Genomic DNA, 22,726 nt, shown 5'->3' on the forward strand with positions numbered 1-22,726 from the left:
AGAGGGTGAAGATATAATTTCTTTGGTAGCTTTAATCTTTGATTTGATCTGCAGTTTGGAGGCCTTTGTGAAAGAGAGGAGGCCAGCGTGCTTTGCAAAGGGTTGTTGGCCTGGGGACCTGACCAAACGCACTGGCTCCTTCCTTCTGTGTTTCACTAAAATGAACCTACCTAGAAATAGCATGCTGTGTTAAGCTACTGATTTATTAAACAAATGCCTTCAGAAATCTGAAATTAGTCCAGAACTGCTCTGCTAAAGTCTGTCCTAGTCATGATAAGAATGAAGAAGGCATTAAATACAAGTTGTGGCCAGTAGAGCCTTAGCCTCATGATGAGGCCTTGTGTGTCACTTTCCATCTCTGATTTAAGAATGCCGAATGAACATTTAAATCCATTCTACCTTCTCCCACCCCCTTCCCCTCACTCCTGCCACCTCCCACAAATCCTCTGTGCGGACAGACAACGGTAACAATTGCAAGTATGACACATTAGTCACCACAGCTTTGGGAAGTGCAGTTAGCAAAGGGGAGGGGTTTGATTACAAAAATCATTTTATTTTTATTTATGTATTTATTTTATTTCTTTTTCTTTTTAAATGTACTTTTAATGTTTATTTTTGAGAGAGAGAGAGAGTGCGCATATGAGTGTGGAAGAGGGGCAGAAAGAGACAGAGACACAGAATCTGAAGCAGGCTCCAAGCTCTGAAGTGTTAGCACAGAGCCCGACTTGGGGCTCAGACCCACAAACCATGTGATCATGACCTGAGCCAAAGTTGGACACTTAACCAACTGAGCCACCCAGGATCCCCCCCAAAAATAATTTTAATATGGAGAATCATTCCTAAGTTTTCCAATGTATGGGGCAGTTGACTTATCCTAGAAAACAGGAACTTGAAGCATTTTCTAATAAGCCATTTACTTTTTCACTCACAGGATAATGGGGGAGGGGGGGAGGGGACAGGTTGTGATTCCTAAAACCGGCATTAGATTTTATTTGCTTTTTTTTTTTTTAATGTTTTATTTATTCTTGACAGAGCATAAGTGAGGGAGGGGCAGAGAGAGAGGGAGACACAGAATCTGAAGCAGGCTCCAGGCTCTGAGCTGTCAGCACAGAGCCCGACGCGGGGCTCGAACTCACAGACCATGAGATCATGACCTGAGTGGAAGTTGGAGCTCAACCGACTGAGCCCCCCAGGCGCCCTGGATTTTATTTGCTTTAAATTAAGTTGTAAACTCCTGAAAAGGGAAAGCTCTTTTTATGAAATGTAGACATACAACACAACTTTGTGTCATGTCTAACACAGTATTTCAAGGTTAGAGGGATGTGGCCAGGAGGTTTGCTGACTAGAGGCTTCTGAGGGAATATTATCTGTGTCAGAGTGGCAACTGTGAAGTGCAGGTACCATTACTTTCCTGCCTACATCCAAGGCAGACATTACTTATCAAGCACGGTCATCTGTCAAACTCTACTCAGATGTGTCCTCATGATCTTGCTCCTCACAGAGTCTTTCCCAACTGGGAAAGCATCTTGATTAACATCTACTTCTCAGGGCGCCTGGGTAGCTCAGTCGGTTATGCGTCCAACTTTGGCACAGGTCATAATTTCACAGTTCGTGAGTTCAAGCCCTCCTTGGGCTCCATGGTGACAGCTCAGAGCCTGGAGCCTGCTTCAGATTCTGTGTCTCCCTCTCTCTCCACCCCTCCCCCGTTCACGTGCTCATGTGCGTGCTCTCTCTCAAAAATAAACATTAAAAAAATTACAAATAAAAATAAAATAAAATCTACTTGTCATTCTTGATTGAGGTAAATTTATCTTAATCCAGAGTTTGCTCTTATTTATTTTATTTTATTTTACTTTATTTATTTATTTATTTATTTATTTTGTATTTGTATTTGTATTTTTTTCAGTATCCCAGACTCAGACACAGGCAGGGTGAGTGACTCAAATTCATCAAGTTACTGGAAGATAAATGAACACAGAGGTAGATAGATAAGTAGGTATGACTTTCATTGGAGGTGATTCCTATCTACTGAGGGGTTGTACTCCCTTCTTGATGTTGGAGCCCTTGGAGAAGTGGTTTGATCAATTTGGAATGAGAACAATAAGAGATAAAGAATTTTAAGGGCTTTTCCAACCAACTATGTGGAATCTTTTAAATTTTTTCCTCTTGATTAAATGGACTAGAAAACATGTCCCTCTTGAGTGACACCAAATGCACCCATGAACCTCTGTCTCTTTGATTCCCTTTCTGGCACCCTAAGCCCATGTTTTTCAACTGGGAGTACCTGGATGTAGGCCAGGTAACACAAAAGCAGTGACACTCGGTATCTGTTTTTTTAGGATTTGGGAGTGGGGCGAGAGGAAGAGGAATAACCATTATTTATTTACTATAGTAAGTGTGTTTTTTTATATCTGCTGACATATTAAATATTTTTAAATTAATATTTAATTTATATATTATAAAATTTACCCTTTTAAATTTTGTAAAATTTATTTTAAATTAAATAAAAGCCTTTTTTAGTCTGTTTACAAAATCACACAAATATTACCAGAACTTTTGTCACCCCCAAATGAAAAACCATACACGTTAGTAACCACTCCCCATTCCTACTATCCCCAGCTCCTGGCACCTGTTGATCTACTTTTCCTCTTTTTGAATTTGCCTATTCTGGACATTTCATATAAATGAAATCCTTCAATATGTGGCCTTTCCTGTCTGGTTTCTTTCACTTAACATAATGTGTTCAGGGTTCATGTTGTAATATGTATCAGAACTTTATTCCTTTTTATGATTGGATAATAGTCCAGTGCATGAACATACTACATTTTGTAGTTGATGGATATTTGGAAGGTCTCCACTTTTGGCTATTATGAATAATGCTGTTATAAACAATCAGCTACAAGCTTTTGTGTGGCCATGTGTCTTCAGTTCCCTTGGGTCTGTCCCTAGGAGTGGAATTGCTGTGTGTTTAACTTTTTGAGGAACTGTTAACCTGTTATCCAAAGCAGGTGCATCAGTTTACATTTGCACCAACAATGCATGAAAGTTCCATCTTCTCCATGTCTTTACCAATGCTTGTTATTATCTCTTTTTGTTTTTTTAATGTTTATTTTTGAGAGAGAGACAGAGTGTAAGTAGGGGAGGGCCAGAGAGAGAGGGAGACACAGAATCTGAAGCAGGCTCCAGGCTCTGAGCTGTCAGCACAGAGCCCGAGGGGGCCATGAGGTCATGACCTGACATGAAGTTGGTTGCTCAACTGACTGAGCCACCCAGGTGCCCCTTATTATCTCTCTTTTTAATTGTAGCTATTCTAGGGGATACAAAGTGGTATCTAATTGTGGTTTGGATTTGAATTTCTCTCATAACCAATGAGGTTGAACACCTTTACGTGTGCTTATTGCCCATTTGTATATCTTCCTTGGAGAAATGTCTTATTTAAATCTTTTGCCAAGTTTTCAATTGAGTCATCTAACCTTTTATTGTTGAGTTGTAAGAGTTATTTTTTATCTTCTAGGTACTAGTCTTTGTCAGATACATGATTTCCAAATATTTGGTTTCACCATATGTGTTGTCTTTTCACTTTCTTGATGGTGTTTTTTGAAGGTCAGAAGTTTTTTTTTTTTATTTTTTTTATTTATTTTTTTTAGTTTATTTTTTTATTTTTTTTTTATATATATGAAATTTATTGACAAATTGGTTTCCATACAACACCCAGTGCTCATCCCAAAAGGTGCCCTCCTCAATCCCCATCACCCACCCTCTCCTCCCTCCCACCCCCCATCAACCCTCAGTTTGTTCTCAGTTTTTAAGAGTCTCTTATGCTTTGGCTCTCTCCCACTCTAACCTTTTTTTTTTTTTTCCTTCCCCTCCCCCATGGGTTCCTGTTAAGTTTCTCAGGATCCACATAAGAGTGAAACCATATGGTATCTGTCTTTCTCTGTATGGCTTATTTCACTTAGCATCACACTCTCCAGTTCCATCCACGTTGCTACAAAAGGCCATATTTCATTTTTTCTCATTGCCACGTAATATTCCATTGTGTATATAAACCACAATTTCTTTATCCATTCATCAGTTGATGGACATTTAGGCTCTTTCCATAATTTGGCTATTGTTGAGAGTGCTGCTATGAACATTGGGGTACAAGTGGCCCTATGCATCAGTACTCCTGTATCCCTTGGATAAATTCCTAGCAGTGCTATTGCTGGGTCATAGGGTAGGTCTATTTTTAATTTTCTGAGGAACCTCCACACTGCTTTCCAGAGCGGCTGCACCAATTTGCATTCCCACCAACAGTGCAAGAGGGTTCCCGTTTCTCCACATCCTCTCCAGCATCTATAGTCTCCTGATTTGCTCATTTTGGCCACTCTGACTGGCGTGAGGTGATACCTGAGTGTGGTTTTGATTTGTATTTCCCTGATAAGGAGCGACGCTGAACATCTTTTCATGTGCCTGTTGGCCATCCGGATGTCTTCTTTAGAGAAGTGTCTATTCATGTTTTCTGCCCATTTCTTCACTGGGTTATTTGTTTTTCGGGTGTGGAGTTTGGTGAGCTCTTTATAGATTTTGGATGCTAGCCCTTTGTCCGATATGTCATTTGCGAATATCTTTTCCCATTCCGTTGGTTGCCTTTTAGTTTTGTTGGTTGTTTCCTTTGCTGTGCAGAAGCTTTTTATCTTCATAAGGTCCCAGTAATTCATTTTTGCTTTTAATTCCCTTGCCTTTGGGGATGTGTCGAGTAAGAGATTGCTACGGCTGAGGTCAGAGAGGTCTTTTCCTGCTTTCTCCTCTAAGGTTTTGATGGTTTCCTGTCTCACATTCAGGTCCTTTATCCATTTTGAGTTTATTTTTGTGAATGGTGTGAGAAAGTGGTCTAGTTTCAACCTTCTGCATGTTGCTGTCCAGTTCTCCCAGCACCATTTGTTAAAGAGGCTGTCTTTTTTCCATTGGATGTTCTTTCCTGCTTTGTCAAAGATGAGTTGGCCATACGTTTGTGGGTCTAGTTTTGGGTCTATTCTATTCCATTGGTCTATGTGTCTGTTTTTGTGCCAATACCATGCTGTCTTGATGATGACAGCTTTGTAGTAGAGGCTAAAGTCTGGGATTGTGATGCCTCCTGCTTTGGTCTTCTTCTTCAAAATTCCTTTGGCTATTCAGGGCCTTTTGTGGTTCCATATGAATTTTAGGATTGCTTGTTCTAGTTTCGAGAAGAATGCTGGTGCAATTTTGATTGGGATTGCATTGAATGTGTAGATAGCTTTGGGTAGTATTGACATTTTGACAATATTTATTTTTCCAATCCATGAGCAGGGAATGTCTTTCCATTTCTTTAAATCTTCTTCAATTTCCTTCATAAGCTTTCTATAGTTTTCAGCATACAGATCCTTTACATCCTTGGTTAGATTTATTCCTAGGTATTTTATGCTTCTTGGTGCAATTGTGAATGGGATCAGTTTCTTTATTTGTCTTTCTGTTGCTTCATTGTTAGTGTATAAGAATGCAACTGATTTCTGTACATTGATTTTGTATCCTGCAACTTTGCTGAATTCCTGTATCAGTTCTAGCAGACTTTTGGTGGAATCTATCGGATTTTCCATGTATAATATGTCATCTGCAAAAAGCGAAAGCTTGACTTCATCTTTGCCAATTTTGATGCCTTTGATTTCCTTTTGTTGTCTGATTGCTGATGCTAGAACTTCCAGCACTATGTTAAACAGCAGCGGTGATAGTGAGCATCCTTGTCGTGTTCCTGATCTCAGGGAAAAAGCTCTCAGTTTTTCCCCGTTGAGGATGATGTTAGCTGTGGGCTTTTCATAAATGGCTTTTATGATCTTTAAGTATGTTCCTTCTATCCCGACTTTCTCAAGGGTTTTTATTAAGAAAGGGTGCTGGATTTTGTCAAAGGCCTTTTCTGCATCGATTGACAGGATCATATGGTTCTTCTCTTTTTTTTTTTTGTTAATGTGATGTATCATGTTGATTGATTTGCGAATGTTGAACCAGCCCTGCATCCCAGGAATGAATCCCACTTGATCATGGTGAATAATTCTTTTTATATGCCGTTGAATTCGATTTGCTAGTATCTTATTGAGAATTTTTGCATCCATATTCATCAGGGATATTGGCCTGTAGTTCTCTTTTTTTACTGGGTCTCTGTCTGGTTTAGGAATCCAAGTAATACTGGCTTCATAGAATGAGTCTGGAAGTTTTCCTTCCCTTTCTATTTCTTGGAATAGCTTGAGAAGGATAGGTATTATCTCTGCTTTAAATGTCTGGTAGAACTCCCCTGGGAAGCCATCTGGTCCTGGACTCTTATTTGTTGGGAGATTTTTGATAACCGATTCAATTTCTTCGCTGGTTATGGGTCTGTTCAAGCTTTCTATTTCCTCCTGATTGAGTTTTGGAAGAGTGTGGGTGTTCAGGAATTAGTCCATTTCTTCCAGGTTGTCCAATTTGTTGGCATATAATTTTTCATAGTATTCCCTGATAATTGTTTGTATCTCTGAGGGATTGGTTGTAATAATTCCATTTTCATTCATGATTTTATCTATTTGGGTCATCTCCCTTTTCTTTTTGAGAAGCCTGGCTAGAGGTTTGTCAATTTTGTTTATTTTTTCAAAAAACCAACTCTTGGTTTCATTGATCTGCTCTACAGTTTTTTTAGATTCTATATTGTTTATTTCTGCTCTGATCTTTATTATTTCTCTTCTTCTGCTGGGTTTAGGCTGCCTTTGCTGTTCTGCTTCTAGTTCCTTTAGGTGTGCTGTTAGATTTTGTATTTGGGATTTTTCTTGTTTCTTGAGATAGGCCTGGATTGCAATGCATTTTCCTCTCAGGACTGCCTTCGCTGCGTCCCAAAGCATTTGGATTGTTGTATTTTCATTTTCGTTTGTTTCCATATATTTTTTAATTTCTTCTCTAATTGCCTGGTTGACCCACTCATTCGTTAGTAGGGTGTTCTTTAACCTCCATGCTTTTGGAGGTTTTCCAGACTTTTTTCTGTGGTTGATTTCAAGCTTCATAGCATTGTGGTCTGAAAGTATGCATGGTATAATTTCAATTCTTGTAAGCTTATGAAGGGCTGTTTTGTGACCCAGTATATGATCTATCTTGGAGAATGTTCCATGTGCACTCGAGAAGAAAGTATATTCTGTTGCTTTGGGATGTAGAGTTCTAAATATATCTGTCAAGTCCATCTGACGCAATGTCTCATTCAGGGCCCTTGTTTCTTTATTGACCGTGTGTCTAGATGATCTATCCATTTCTGTAAGTGGGGTGTTAAAGTCCCCTGCAATTACCACATTCTTCTCAATAAGGTTGTTTATGTTTATGAGTAATTGTTTTATATATTTGGGGGCTCCAGTATTCGGCACATAGACATTTATAATTGTTAGCTCTTCCTGATGGATAGACCCTGTAACTATTATATAATGTCCTTCTTCATCTCTTGTTACAGCCTTTAATTTAAAGTCTAGTTTGTCTGATATAAGTATGGCTACTCCAGCTTTCTTTTGGCTTCCAGTCGCATGATAAATACTTCTCCGTCCCCTCACTCTCAATCTAAAGGTGTCCTCAGGTCTAAAATGAGTCTCTTGTAGGCAGCAAATAGATGGGTCTTGTTTTTTTATCCATTCTGATACCCTATGTCTTTTGGTTGGCGCATTTAATCCATTTACATTCAGTGTTATTATAGAAAGATACGGGTTTAGAGTCATTGTGATGTCTGTATGTTTTATGCTTGTAGTGATGTCTCTGGGACTTTGTCTCACAGGGTCCCCCTTAGGATCTCTTGTAGGGCTGGTTTAGTGGTGACAAATTCCTTCAGTTTTTGTTTGTTTGGGAAGACCTTTATCTCTCCTTCTATTCTAAATGACAGACTTGCTGGATAAAGGATTCTCGGCTGCATATTTTTTCTGTCTAGCACCCTGAAAATCTCGTGCCAATTCTTTCTGGCCTGCCAAGTTTCAAAAGAGAGATCAGTCACGAGTCTTATAGGTCTCCCTTTATATGTGAGGGCACGTTTACCCCTTGCTGCTTTCAGAATTTTCTCTTTATCCTTGTATTTTGCCAGTTTCACTATGATATGTCGTGCAGAAGATCGATTCAAGTTACGTCTGAAGGGAGTTCTCTGTGCCTCTTGGATTTCAATGCCTTTTTCCTTCCCCAATTCAGGGAAGTTCTCAGCTATTATTTCTTCAAGTACCCCTTCAGCACCTTTCCCTCTCTCTTCCTCCTCTGGGATACCAATTATGCGTATATTATTTCTTTTTAGTGTATCACTTAGTTCTCTAATTTTCCCTTCATACTCCTGGATTTTTTTATCTCTCTTTTTCTCAGCTTCCTCTTTTTCCATGACTTTATCCTCTAGTTCACCTATTCTCTCCCCTGCCTCTTCAAGCCGAGCTATGGTGGTTTCCATTTTGTTATGCATTTCGTTTAAAGCGTTTTTCAGCTCCTCGTGACTGTTCCTTAGTCCCTTGATCTCTGTAGCAAGAGATTCTCTGCTGTCCTGTATACTGTTTTCAAGCCCAGCGATTAATTTTATGACTATTATTCTAAATTCACTTTTCTGTTATATTATTTAAATCCTTTTTGATCAGCTCATTAGCTGTTGTTATTTCCTGGAGATTCTTCTGAGGGGAATTCTTCCGCTTGGTTATTTTGGATAGTCCCTGGCGTGGTGAGGACCTGCAGGGCACTTCCCCTGTGCTGTGGTGTATAACTGGAGTCGGTGGGCGGGGCCGCAGTCAGACCTGATGTCTGCCCCCAGCCCACCGCTGGGGCCACAGTCAGACTGGTGTGTGCCTTCTCTTCCCCTCTCCTAGGGGCGGGATTCACTGTGGGGTGGTGTGGCCCATCTGGGCTACTTGCACACTGCCAGGCTTGTGGTGCTGGGGATCTGGCGTATTAGCTGGGGTGGGTAGGCAAGGTGCACGGGGGCAGGAGGGGCAGGCTTAGCTCGCTTCTCCTTAGGTGATCCACTTCAGGAGGGGCCCTGGGGCAGCGGGAGGGAGTCAGATCTGCTGCTGGAGGTTTGGCTCCGCAGAAGCGCAGAGTTGGGTGTTTGTGAGGAGTGAGCAAGTTCCCTGGCAGGAACGGGTTCCCTTTGGGATTTTGGCTGGGGGGTGGGCGGGGGAGATGGCGCTGGCGAGCGCCTTTGTTCCCCACCAAACTGAGCTCTGTTGTCAGGGGGCTCAGCAGCTCTCCCTCCCTTTGTCCTCCAGCCTTCCCGCTTTCTGAGCAGAGCTGTTAACTTATGACCTCCCAGACGCTAAGTCGCGCTTGTTGTGGGAACACAGTCCGTCAGGCCCCTCCGCTTTTGCCAGCCAGACTCGGAGGCTCTGCTTGGCCAGCGAGCCGCCCCTCCGCCCCGGCTCCCTCCCGCCAGTCCGTGGAGCGCGCACCGCCTCGCCGCCCTTCCTACCCTCTTCCGTGGGCCTCTCGTCTGTGTTTGGCTCCGACGACTCCGTTCTGCTAATCCTCTGGCGGTTTTCTGGGTTATTTAGGCAGGTGTAGGTGGAATCTAAGTGATCAGCAGGACGTGCGGTGAGCCCAGCGTCCTCCTAAGCCGCCATCTTGCAAACCTCAAAGGTCAGAAGTTTTTAATTTTAGTGAAGTTTACTGTATTTTTTTTTTCCTTTGGCTGCTGGTGTTGCAGGTGTCATATCTAAAAAAAATCATTTTCTGATCCAAGGTCATGAAGATTTATGCCTTTGTTTTATTCTAAGAGTGTTAAATTTTACATTTAGGTCTTTGATTCATCTTGAGTTAATTTTTATATATGGTGTGAAGTAGGGGTTCCAAATTTATCTTTTTGTATGTAGCTATCTGGTTTTTCTAGCACCGTTTGTTAAAAAGACATATCATTTCCCTCCTGTAATTTTGTTTTATTTATTTTTATTTTATTTTGTTTTATTAAAAATTTTTTTAACGTTTATTCATTTTTGATAGACACAGAACGCAAGTGGGGGAGAGGCAGAGAAAGAGGGAGACACAGAATCTGAAGGGAGCCTCAGGGGCTCTGAACTGTCAGCACAGAGCCTGGTGCAAGGCTCGAATCCACAAACTGTGAGATCATGACCTGTCCTGAAATGGGACATTTAACTGACTGAGCCATCCAGGAACCCCTCGTGTAATTTTATTTTCTGTACCCTTGTTGGAATTCTGTACTCTTGATTCTGTTTCATTGATCTATATGTCTGCCCCATGCCAATAATGCACAGACTTGACTATGCTTTCTAGTAAATTTTGAAATCAGGAAGTATGAGTCTTCCAACTTTTTATTTTCAAAAATTGTTTTGGTTATTCTGGATTCTTTATATTTTCATATGAATTTTACAATCAGCTCATCAGTTTCTGGAAAAAGACTGACAGGTGGCTGAAATTTTGATAGAGATTGAGTTGAATCTGTAGATCTGTCTGGGAAGTATTGTCATCTTAATGATATTAACCCTCCAAGTTTTTTTTTAATTTCTTAAATGTTTATTTATTTTTAAGAGAGGGAGAGAGACAGAGCCTGAGTGGGGAAAGGGTAGAAAGAGGGAGACAAAGAATCTGAAGCAGGCTCCGGGCTCTGAGCTGTCAGAGCAGAGCCCGATGCGGGGCTTGAACTCACAGACCCTGAGATCATGACCTGAGCCGAAGTCAGACACTCAACCGACTGAGCCACCCAGGCTCCCCTCCCCAAGTTTTGAACATTTATTTAGGTCCTCTTTAATTTATTTCAGTGAGTTTTGTAGTTTTCAAGGTATACATCTTACACTTCATTTGTTAAATGTATTACTAAGTATTTTATGGTTTTTGCTGCTCTTACAAATGGAATTTTTTTTAAGTTTTTTAAAAATGTTTATTCATTTTTGAGAGACAGAGAGAGACAGAGTGCGAGTGGAGGAGGCACAGAGAGAGGGAGAGACACCGAATCTGAAGCAGGCTCCAGACTCTGAGCTGTCAGCACAGAGCTCTATGTGGGGCTCGAACTCACCAACCGTGAGATTATGGCCTGAGCCGAAGTCATATGCTCAACTGCCTAAGCCACACAGGTGCCCCAAATGGAATTGTTTTCTTAAGTGCATTCTCATATTTTTCCTTCCTAGTGCATGGAAATGCAACTGCTTTTTGTATATATATCTTTTGTCGTACAATTTTGCCAAATTAATTTATTAGCTCTAAGAGTTTTCATTTTTTTGATGGATTCCTTAGATTTTTTTTATATATACAAGCTTATATCATCTGCAAATAGGCCTTTCTATTCCCCTGTTCCTCATTACTACCTTCTTTTGTGTGCAGTAGATATTTTCTAGTGTACCTTTTATTTCCATGTCATTTCTTTTACCATATATTTTTCAGTTCTTAATGGTTACCCTGGTAATTAAAACTTAACTTTAACAGTCTAATTCAGATTAATACCAACTGAATTGCAATCATATACAAAAAGTTTCCCCCATATAGCTCCATTCTGTCACTCCTCTTCTTTGCTTTGTCATACAAATTATACCTGTATCTATTGTGTGCTCATCAACACCCAGATTTAGAATTATTGCTTTATTCACCTATGTAGTTACTTCACTGGTACTTTTTATTTATTTATTTTTTTATGGGTTCGAGTTATTATTTAGTGTCCTGTCATTTCTGCCTGAAGGACTTTCTTAGCATTTCCTGTAGAGCAGGTCTTTTAGCAACAAATTCTCTCCAGTTTTGATTATCTGCAAATATCTTAACTTATTCATTTTTGAAGGATAGTTTTGCCAGTTGTAGAATTCTTATTTAGCAGGTGTTTTTCTTTCAGTACTTTCAGTTTTGTTTTGTTTTTGTTTTGTTTTCTGTACTATGTCCTCCCAATGCCTTTTGGCCTCCGCAGTTTCTGATGATAAATCAACTGTTAGCCTCCTTGAGAATTCCTTATATGTGATGGTTGCTTTCAAGATTCTGTTTTTGCCTTTGTCTTTTGATTGTTTGAGTATGATGTGTCTGGTCTCTGAGTTTTTGAGTTTTCCTTACCTAGATTTTGTTGAGCTCCTTAGTTGTGTACATTAATGTTTTTCATCAGATTTGAGAAGTTTCCAGCCGTTATTTCTTTAGATACTCTTTCTGTCTTTCTCTTTCTCTCTCCTGTCCTTCTGGGACTCTGTTATGCATATATTGGTATTCTTGAGGATGCTGCACAGGTCTCTGAGCCTCTGTTCATTTGTCTTTATTATTATTATTATTATTATTATTATTATTATTATTGTTGTTGTTCCTGAGACTAGGTAATCTTAATAGACCTATCTTCAAGTTTGCTGATTCTTTCTTCTCCCTCCAGGTGTTGAGCCTCTCAAGAGATTTTTTTTTTAATTTCAGTTATTGTGTTTTCCAGCTGTAGAATGCATTTTATATATGCATACATTTTATATACGTATATAAAATTTCTGTCACTTTATTGAAATTCTCTGGTGAAACATTGTTTTCATACTTTCCTTCAGTTCTTTATAAATGATTTCTTTTAGTTCTTTGAACATATTTAAAGTACTGACTTATAATCTTTGTCTAGCCTGTGCAGCATCTGCTTTTCCTAATGACAACATCTATTGGCTGCTCTCTGTGCTGAGTCCTCATATAAAATTGTGTGGCTTTTTCTGATTGTCAGAGCCTTGACCCCCATGGGAAGTGCTTGTACCTGTATAAAATGTAAATGTCCTCTCTCTTTATTTGTACTGTGTGCTAAGGACAAAGGATCAAAAGTGAGGAGGTTACTCCTTACAACTCATCAAACTTACACTTTCTGCCTTCACAGCTTACAGCCACTAATATTTTACCTGAGGTTGCTCTCAAGAGCTCTTGTGAACTGATTGACTCTCCATCTCTGGCAAACCTTATAGCTAAAAGACATAAAATAAAACAAGACCACTCTAGCCTGCAAGATTTAAATTATACATGAATTTTTCCCAATAAAAATTTTCTTTATCTCATTGGGCACAAGTATATAACCAACAAAGACTCTATACCTGCTCTTCATTTAAACCCACTTTTTTCGCAAATGAGAGACTCTTGGTTTTAAAATCCTGCCTAAAGATTTTGTCTCACCACTGACCATTTGATTATAAGATTCTAGAATGTACTAAGCCCCAGTCAATAGACAACCCTCACTCTATCAAATACTTCCAGACCCACAGTGGGCATATTTCCTCACCCAGTTTCACCATCTGCTAGTACTTTGACCAACAGAGAGCAAACAGCCCAGGGCCACCTAGGGAAACGCAGACTTAGATTACCTCAAACCATGGTAAACAGATGTAATGGGCCCACTGAGCTTTGAACCCTCAAATTGCACCACACACAGACATGGTCAGAGCACTGCCAGAGGTTACAACACACACATTCTTGGCACCATTGTTCTGATTGACTCAGAACAGCTGAACTTCTTAAACTGAATGATAAATTCATTACAGCAATGGAAGAAATGATGCTCTTCTCTTCAGGGATTAAAATGTCTCTCTAGCTACTGATACCTCCTGAAAAAGAAACTGACTTCGAAAGTTACAGTGCTACTTCACTGTTCCACAATTCAAGCCTGCCCACATTTGGTGGGCAGTGTGTGTGCAAGGTGCTGGGTGCAGCACTGTGAGAATGGAAGAGGAGTCGGGAGGCAAATAAGCCAGGAAAGCCTGAGAACTTGGGAGGGGTCAACCCTGGACATGAGAATGAGGATGACAATGGGTCAGAATGTACAACACAGGCAAAGGGAGTGTTGATTGTCCTGTAGCTGCCTGAGCCCATGAAGGATTCCAGAGCGCCTTATAAATCAAGCCCAATCCTACTGTTTGCTTGTTTCCAGGAGTAAAGATGGGATTTTTGGATTTCATTTGACTCTAGGGAGATCTGGAACTGCTCCAGGAAGATTTGCGTTGGATGCTATGAAAGAGGATAAGGAAGTAATTGTTGGATATGTAAATACATTTGTGCAAGGGTGAGGTACATTTGTGTTTCTGTCTTCAAAGTTTACTTTTAAAGTGTTTTATGAGAAGTGATATCAGAGATATAAAACAATTTTTTTGTGGTTGCTAAATAGAAACCATCAGGAAAAGAAATGTAGTTGGACCTGTTGGACATCAAAGATAGAGATTGTGACATTCAGAGTTCATCACCCTACCTAAACTGAACCTGATCCAGACAGCAAGGTAAACAGAAGTTTTCAGGGACAATAGAATAGTTCTAGGATGGAAGGATCTTTTGTAATTCTAAATTCAGATGTTTTTGACCCTTGAGCAATAGGGATTTCAACTCTGTGGGTCTACTTATATGCAGATGGGGGGGGGGGTTGTCAATACAATACAATACAATACAATACTGTAAATGTATTTTCTCTTCTTTGACTTTCTTAATAACATTTTCTTTAGCTTACTTTATTAAAGAATACAACATATATAGAAGATACAAAACATGTCTGTTGCAGTTAGTTGACTGTTTTATTTTGATAAACAGGCTTCTGATCAAACAGTCTATTCATAATTAAGTTTTTGGGGAGTCAAAAATTATACATGACTGCTCATACATGATAAACAGGCTTCTGATCAAACAGTCTATTCATAATTAAGTTTGGGGGGAGTCAAAAATTATACATGTATGCTCAGGAGCATACATCAGTGCTCCTAACCCCTATGTGGTTCCAGGGTCAACTCTAATTTTATTTCTACTGGAGATGTTTTCTTTCTGTGGTTAACAAAAGAATATCCATTTGTATTAATCAAGGTTCTTCCCAGAAACAGAACCAGTAGGGGGTGTGTGTGTGTGTGTGTGTGTGTGTGTGTGTGTATGTGTATTTGCATGTATGTGCATCCAAAATAGCCCTATTATTTTTATATTTATGTTATATACTTATGTATATAGTCCATGTATACCAAAATAACCCTCTATAGACTACATACTAGAGAGAGAAAAAAAACGTGAGGGAAGAGTTATTTTAAGAAATTGGCTCCTGTAATCGTAGAGGCTGGCAAGTCCAAAGTCTACAGGGCAAACAGTCAGGATGAAGACCCAGGGAAGAGTTAATGTTGGAGCTTGGATTCCAAAGGCAGTCTGGAGGCAGAATTCCGTCTTCCTTGTAGGCACCTCCATCTTTTTTTCTTTTAAGACTTCAGCTGGTTGAATGAGGCTCACACACATTGTAGAGAGTAATGTGCTTTACTGAAAGTCTACTGATTTAAATGTTAATCCAAAAACTACCTTCATAGAGATATTTAAACTGGTGTTGGCCAAATATCTGGGTACCATGGCCTAGCCAAGTTAATCCATAAAATTAACGAGCGTAGCACCTTTGCTTCGGAAATAAGAATTTAACTATGTGCTTTGACTTCAAGAGTTGAACTAGAACAGAGGCAAAACTTGACATGCTGTGGGGACCTGCAGCTGTGGGAGCCTTCACAGGACTTCAGGAAATTTCATTATGTTGGTTTAATTTATGGAAGCTTTATGTACCTAATTACATTGTCACTGAAAACTTTCCTTATGGTCTGTCCAATTTAAAACTTTTGATGAGCAGTTAGAGGAGAAATAAGACATAATGAAAATGATTGAGTCAGGGAAACGTCCCTAATTCCCACGTTTCATTAGCATGTTTTGCATTTTGTGAGCACTCTGCACTTCTCTTTGTATTTTACCAGTGCCAAACCGTACAGAAACAGAAGGGCGGCCTGGGAAGAGCAGAGAGTGGGTGGTGTGCTAGAGCAAACGGAGAATCCCACAAGGGAGCAGGCATTCAGGTTAGCCTGAGGCCCCACATTTTCGATAGCAAATAGCACAGGCTGTTCCAACTCATCATGTAAGAGCAATGTCAGTTGGAAGAGGGATTTCTGGCCATGGGTTTTGAAACAGAAATCACCTAGTCAGTGACTTAGTGCATTTGTTGATCATTATCAAATATTTTGAAACATCTTTTCATTATCAGAAGTTACAGTTTGTCCCTTTCTTTCCTAAATCTTGGTGTAAAAAAAAAAAGGGCGGGGGAATGTTATGCAAAAATCCTCTATTTAACAATTCAGAGGACTTCATTTCTTGGTGTGTTTCTTTTAAAAGAACAAAGCGCTTTTTTGTGTGTTTTCCTTTACTGACTCATTCGTTTGTGGTCCTGGTTTATGCCAGAACTGCAGCTCAGATGAGTTAAGTGATGACTGTCTGGCCTTGATTCCTGGGAAGCTCTCTTCTGCACCCATTGCCCTCTGAGGATGGTCTCTCTGGGATGACTCTTCATTCCTGGTCTCTTGGAACGATGGGGGCTCCGGGTGTGAATAAGTCGGAAAGAGATTTTCCCTTTTATATCTCACATTCACCTAAGGCACAGAATACCCGAAGGTAATAATGGTGCTCTTTTCTGTGGGAGACTGAAAATTAAGAGTCAGGGAACCTGATTATATCATGTTACCTAAGGCAGTGCTGTAGGAAGATGAAGCGTGGTCTGAAGGATGGATGGAGAGTAAATGACCACAAAGAAACATTTTAAAGTGGTGACAGGGTATGTTGGGAAGTCATGTAGAATGGCTTCACGATCTTCTAAGATTGGGTAACTAAACAAGATGAAGGTGGTGAACAAACAACCATGAGCTTGAGATGAAGTATGGTTGGAACTGCAGCTGAGAAATGAGAAATGAAGAAAAGGTTTGCGAAGCAGCTGGGGCCCAGGAAGCCAGGCATCGAGTCTCCCAGCAGTGTCTGACTGCCCAGGAGTGGGAACAGAGGATGTGATGAGCAGAGGGAGGTTGAAAGGTATCTAAAGCCCAGGACTGACACGCTTGAGGGAAAGTGCTGACCATGAGTTCTAGGCTAGACAGAGAAGAAAGAGGCCAGATGGGAACTTGGAAGAAGTTTGAGAAGCTAAAGTCATGAGATGAGTGATGGCAGGATTAGTCTGAATACTCTCTTTCTATCCACGGAGCTCATTCCTGCTTCAGCCACCACCATTAATCCTTGTGAATTTGCTTCCCTGAACACTTTTTCTTTCTTCCATTCTACTCGAATGCCCTTCTTGTCCTTAAAGTTCGGTCAACCAGCTCCTACCAGCTCCACGAAGTTCTCCTAGCTATTTCTAGATTTGTCTGCACCTTTTCTCAAAACTCCCTCAGAACTTCTTTTCTGAGCCACTTAAATTACCTCAAAATTATAGTCCTATATTGTATCTAATATATATATATATATATATATATATATATATATATATATATATATATATATATATCTTATTTCCTTGTGAAGATTTGCAACCTGTCCTGATGTAGGAACGGAGTCATATGCTACTTTTCTTTCTCTAACATGGTTAAATGCTATTTGAACACAACTATGCTTAATTTATAATGTATTTGTTGAGGGGCACTCTTGGTGGCTCTGTTGGTTAAGGTTTAACTTCAGCTCACATGATGATCTTGTGGATCATGGGGTCCAGTTCAGAGCCTGGACCCTGCTTCACATTCCGTGTCTCCGTCTCTCTGTCGCTCTGTGCCCCTCCCCAACTCGTGCTCTGTCTCTCTCTCAAAAAATAACTAAACATTAAAAATAAAACAAAATAAAATAAAAGTAAAAAGTGTTGGTTGATTATCCAGTAAATGGCATTACTACCACATACTTATTTTGAGACTGGTGGGTTTTGTCAGATTTTTTATATTTGAGTATTTGCAATATGTTGACCTGGTCACTCATGAGGAATTCAGAATATGTGTCAAATAAGTCTTAATTCCAATATTATTTATCTCTATGAACCATTTGATTCCAATAAAATGTTCATGGGAGAGGGGTTCCCAAGCATTTATTTTCACATTTATTAAATTATGATAGAATCAAAAGAACTAAGACTCTTCCAGATATTTTATATTTCCTTGGATTAAGCGTAGAGCAACTTTGCACTCTATTGTAACATGGTGACTAGTACCTAGCAACAAATACATATTAAATGAATGATGAAGGATTAGTGTATTGTACAGAAGGTGACTTTTCGGCATGGACCAAAATGACTGCCAACAGGCCAACTCTACCTCTAATTAGCTGATGACCTTGGACAAGGTGTTCCCTCTTTCTCCTTCAGTTCCTTGCCCGCCCCCCCCCCCTCCACCCCCATGAGATGCACGAGTGGACTTTTGGCCTAAGCAGTATTCAGAGCTGTTGGAACCCCTGCCACCAGCTAGTCTTCATGGTCACATCATGGCTTTCCACTAGTGGGTGCCATTGAGCAGACTTCAGAGACTGCCTCTGCCTCTGCTCTCTGGAGTAGCCTGCAGCATTTCCCATCCTGACTGACGCATTTGGGTCTGAAATGGCATAGGATTAGGAAAGTCATTGGGCATAATTCGACGCCATCAGCTATTCTGAAGGTCTTCCTTGGTCTCTGGTTTTGAGTCATGCCCACACTGGAAGCTTGCAGTTTTGCCACCACAGCCTGTTGCCATCAAAACAGTTCATCCTTTGTGGAAAATGCTGACCCTTCTGTTGCTCTGCTCTCTTAATAGGCAATTAATCTCTTCCTACATATTCAAGGCAGGCTTCATCCTCCCTGGGCTCCTGGACTAATTTTCACAGGCAAAATCTTAGAGATGACTTAAGTTGTATAAGTTCCGAGCAGAGTGAAAGCTGAGGAGTCATTCTAGTCAAATCCTCTTGTTTTACAGAAGAAAGATCCAGAGAGGATTAAGTGATTGGAAGCCACCCAGCCCCTCAGAGAGGCAGGGCTGGAACCCAGGGATACTTGTGACCTCAAAGTGACTTGTGACCTCAAAGGGACCAAAAAGTGACCCTCAACTCAAGGTTCCTCGTAGCTTTCATTACCTTAACTGCCCTCTCTGGCATTTTCAGTGATGTGGAAGGTATGTGAGTTGCAGCTTGTATTGGTCTGTTTTTGAATAAATGTCCTTCACTTTGCCCTTATTGGCCGGTCATTGTATGCCAAGTGCTAGGCTAAGGTCCCCAAATGCATTATGTCTCATTTAATCCCAGGCCGTGCAGTCCAGCCTCATAAGGACAGTCTCTGGAGCCAGCAACCTGTGCTCAAGTACCAGCTCTACTTCTCAAGAGACTTGTGGGCTGGGGCAAGTGATATACCCTCCCCGTGCCTCATTTTCCTCTGTTGAATCTGGGGATGATACTAGAACCTCCTTCTATTCAGTGAAATAAAGCGTACAAGCCATTTAGCAGATAACCTGGCCCATGGGAAGCACCCCAAAAATGTTAGCTATTGTTTCTGTCATTCTAAGGCATTAGTTTCCTTCATATTGATATACAACACAAGAACTATCTATGTTCCCATTTATACTGTAAGCAAAATATTAAAAGTATATTTAGCTATCAATATGTTAATAACTCTATCATTTGTCCTTCATATAAATAATGTTATTGTGAAATGAATAAAACCAAAGTGATATAATTCTGCTTAAAAAATTCTATGCTAGTCTTCAAAAACAGTTTGTTTTCTCCTGATGCATCTCTTCACCCTCACATTTAAAAAGGTCGAAACATGGGGCATCTGGGTGGCTCAGTCAGTTAAGCATCTGACTTCAGCTCAGGTCATGATTGCATGGTTCGTGGGTTCGAGCCCCGCGCCAGCCTCTGTGCTGACAGCTTGGAGCCTGGATCCTGCTTCTGTTTCTGTCTCTCTCTGCCCCTCCCCCATTCATGCTCTGTCTCTCTCTGCCTTCCAAAAATGAATAAATGTTTAAAAAAAAGTATATAAAAAGATGAAAACAAAAATAAGAAAACACTCCAGATCAAAGGCATCACCGCATTTCTTCCTGATAGTCTGTTTTCTTCTTTTTTCTTTTTAAGTTTATTTATTTTGAGTGAGAGAGAGAGAGAGAGAGAGAGAGAGAGAGAGTGCACAAGCAAGGGAGAGGCAGAGAGAGAGGAAGGGAGAGGATTCCAAGCAGGCTCCATGCTGTTGGCATGGAGCACAACACAAGGCTCAATCCCACAAGCTGCAAGATCATGACCTGAGTCAAAATCAAGAGTTGGACACTTAAATGACTGAGCCACCCAGGCACCCCTCGCTTTGTTTTGTTTTTTCTTTTTTTCTTTTCTGTTGTGTTTTTTTTTTTTTTTCTTTTAAGGATTGGCACTGTGTTTATGGCTCTGACCCAAAGTCCTTTTCCACATACACTTTGTAATGTGTAGGTGATAATTGTGGTTAACTTGTTTCTTCACAGAAGAGGACAGTGAAGGACAGTGGAGACTTTGATTCCCCACATGGGTCAATGTGGTAGCATTGTCTGAGCCGTGCGTCAGATCCCCATGACAATAACCCCCACGTGTTTACAAGTTACATAAGTTCTTGCCTTCTGGACAGCCATCAGAGTTAATACACCACAGTCCGAGGATTCTGCTTGAATTCCCTTGACAGGCTCAATATTCAAAGCAATAGCTGTTTTCAGTTTGTTGCATTATAAACCTGAAAGCTGGGGTTCTAGATATAAATAGTATGCACAGTTGGACAACAGCATTGCCATCACGGTGAGATCACTTCCAGGAAAACACTGAAATGTAGCAATGGGAATAACATCTGGCCTTTCAACAGTTGCATTTGATTTAGCCTTGGACATCCCACATGAAATAGAGGCTGTATTTATTAATGACTTCAGTTTCCATGCAGTTCACTCATTTTAACTTGGAACTCACAACTTCCATAGCTATTTGTTAAACCTACTATGTTTAGGGTATGGATGCAAAACTCATTTGACCTAGTAACTGCTTGCTCACGCATTCCTCTTTGATGCATCCATTCCCACCTTATACCATCCCAAAAGAATACAGCCAAAGAGGACCCTAGGGAGCTACGTTTGTCTTTTTCTGATGGTGGTGGTGGTGATAGGCTGGGGCTGGAAAAAAATTGTTCATTTAATAAGATAAGATCAAAATGGGAATCCTTTGTTTCTCTCTTTCCATTTCAGTGTCTGGATATCATTTTAGTTTTCCCTGTATAGCAATGAAACCCTCTTTTTCTTTTTCTTTCTTTCTTTCTTTCTTTCTTTCTTTCTTTCTTTCTTTCTTTCTTTCTTTCTTTTTCTTTCTTCCTTCCTTCCTTCCTTCCTTCCTTCCTTCCTTCCTTCCTTCCTTCCTTCCTTCCTTTCTTTCTTTCTTTCTTTCTTTCTTTCTTTCTTTCTTTCTTTCTTTCTTTCTTCTTTCTTTCTTCTTTCTTTTTTGCTGGCTACTTGGCCAACCAAAATAAAAGTTCCCTTGCCAGCCTTCTGTGAAGCTAAATGTGAAAGTAACAAGTGTTGGCCAAAGAGATACAAGCAGAAATAGGACTTGCAAATTCTTGAAAAAAAATTTTTAAATGAGCTTGTAAAAAAAATGTTTTGTTTTGTTTTGTTTTGTTTTTTTAAATGGGTGGCACAGTCAGTTAAGCATCCAGCTCTTGATTTTGGCTCAGGTCATGATCTCACGGTCATGAGATTGAGCCCCACATGAGGCTCCGTGCTGAGCATGGAGCCTGTTTAAGATTGTCTCTCCCTCTCCCTCTGCCCCTCTCCCCGCCTGCACATTCTAAATAAATACATTAATTAATTAATTAATTAATTAATTAAATGAGCTGTGAAATCCCTTTTCTTATCTTGTTCTTCCCGTATTTGGAAAGTGGTTCCAACAGGTGGAGTTTCAGCAGTCATTTTGGACCAGGGGTGGCCTTGAAAATGGAAGATACGTATGTGTTGTGAAAACAGGAAATAGAAAGAGCCTCAGTCTCTGACACAGTGGAGGGTCTTAATAATCCTAGGCAGAGAATTTCCAGATTAATGTGGAGAAATAGTATAAAAACAGTAATGTAAATAAAATACAAATATACAGCACAATGATTTATCAAAAAAGAAAGCCCTGTGCAACTACCACTTGGTCCATTTTTGTAAATATTCCATGTAGGCTTGAGAACAAAAATGTATCTTTTGTGTTGGGGATTGTAGAAGATGTGTCCATTGTGTTAGTTTGCTAATCATGTTGTCTACATTTACTATATTTCAGTTGGCTGGCTGCTTGCTCTTTTGGTTATTGAAATAGGTGCACAACAATCTCCTGCCTGTATCCTCTCTGATACTTTATTCACACACTTATATTTTGAGGCGATTTTATTGGATGCATACAGTGTTAGAATAATTGCATTATCCTCTGAATTGAACTATTCAAAAACATTTTTTAAATTTGTTTAAATTCAAGTTAGTTAACCTACAGTGGAGCTTTGGCTTCAGGAGTAGAACCCAGTGGTTCCTCACTTACATGTGATACCCAGTGCTCCTCCCAACAAGTGCCCTCCTTAATGCCCGTCACCTGTTTAGCCCATCCCCCCCCAACACCCCTCCAGCAGCCCTGTTTGTTCTCTGTATTTAAGTCTCTCATGGTTTGCCTCCCTCTCTGTTTTTATCTTATTTTTCCTCCCCTTCCCCTATGTTAATCTGTTGAGTTTCTTAAATTCCACATATGAACAAAATCATATGAGATTTGTGTTTCTCTGCCTGATGTACTTTACTTAGCATAATACACTCTAGTTCCATCCATCTTGTTGCAAACGGCAAGATCTCATTCTTTTTGATCGCTGAGTAGTATTCCATTGTATAGTAGTGCGTTGAACTACTTATTTTTAAAAAAGTGCTTATCTCTGGTAATACACTTTACCTTAAAGTCTCCTTTATCTTTAAATGTTCATCTAACAAAGTCAAATATATTTAGAGGTTTTCGTGTTAATCTTTTTTCATTCCTTCACTTTCAACCTTTCTGGATCCCTATGTTTTAG

Source organism: Felis catus, chromosome A1, assembly GCF_018350175.1.
Source record: "Felis catus isolate Fca126 chromosome A1, F.catus_Fca126_mat1.0, whole genome shotgun sequence".
Taxonomy (NCBI): domain Eukaryota; kingdom Metazoa; phylum Chordata; class Mammalia; order Carnivora; family Felidae; genus Felis; species Felis catus.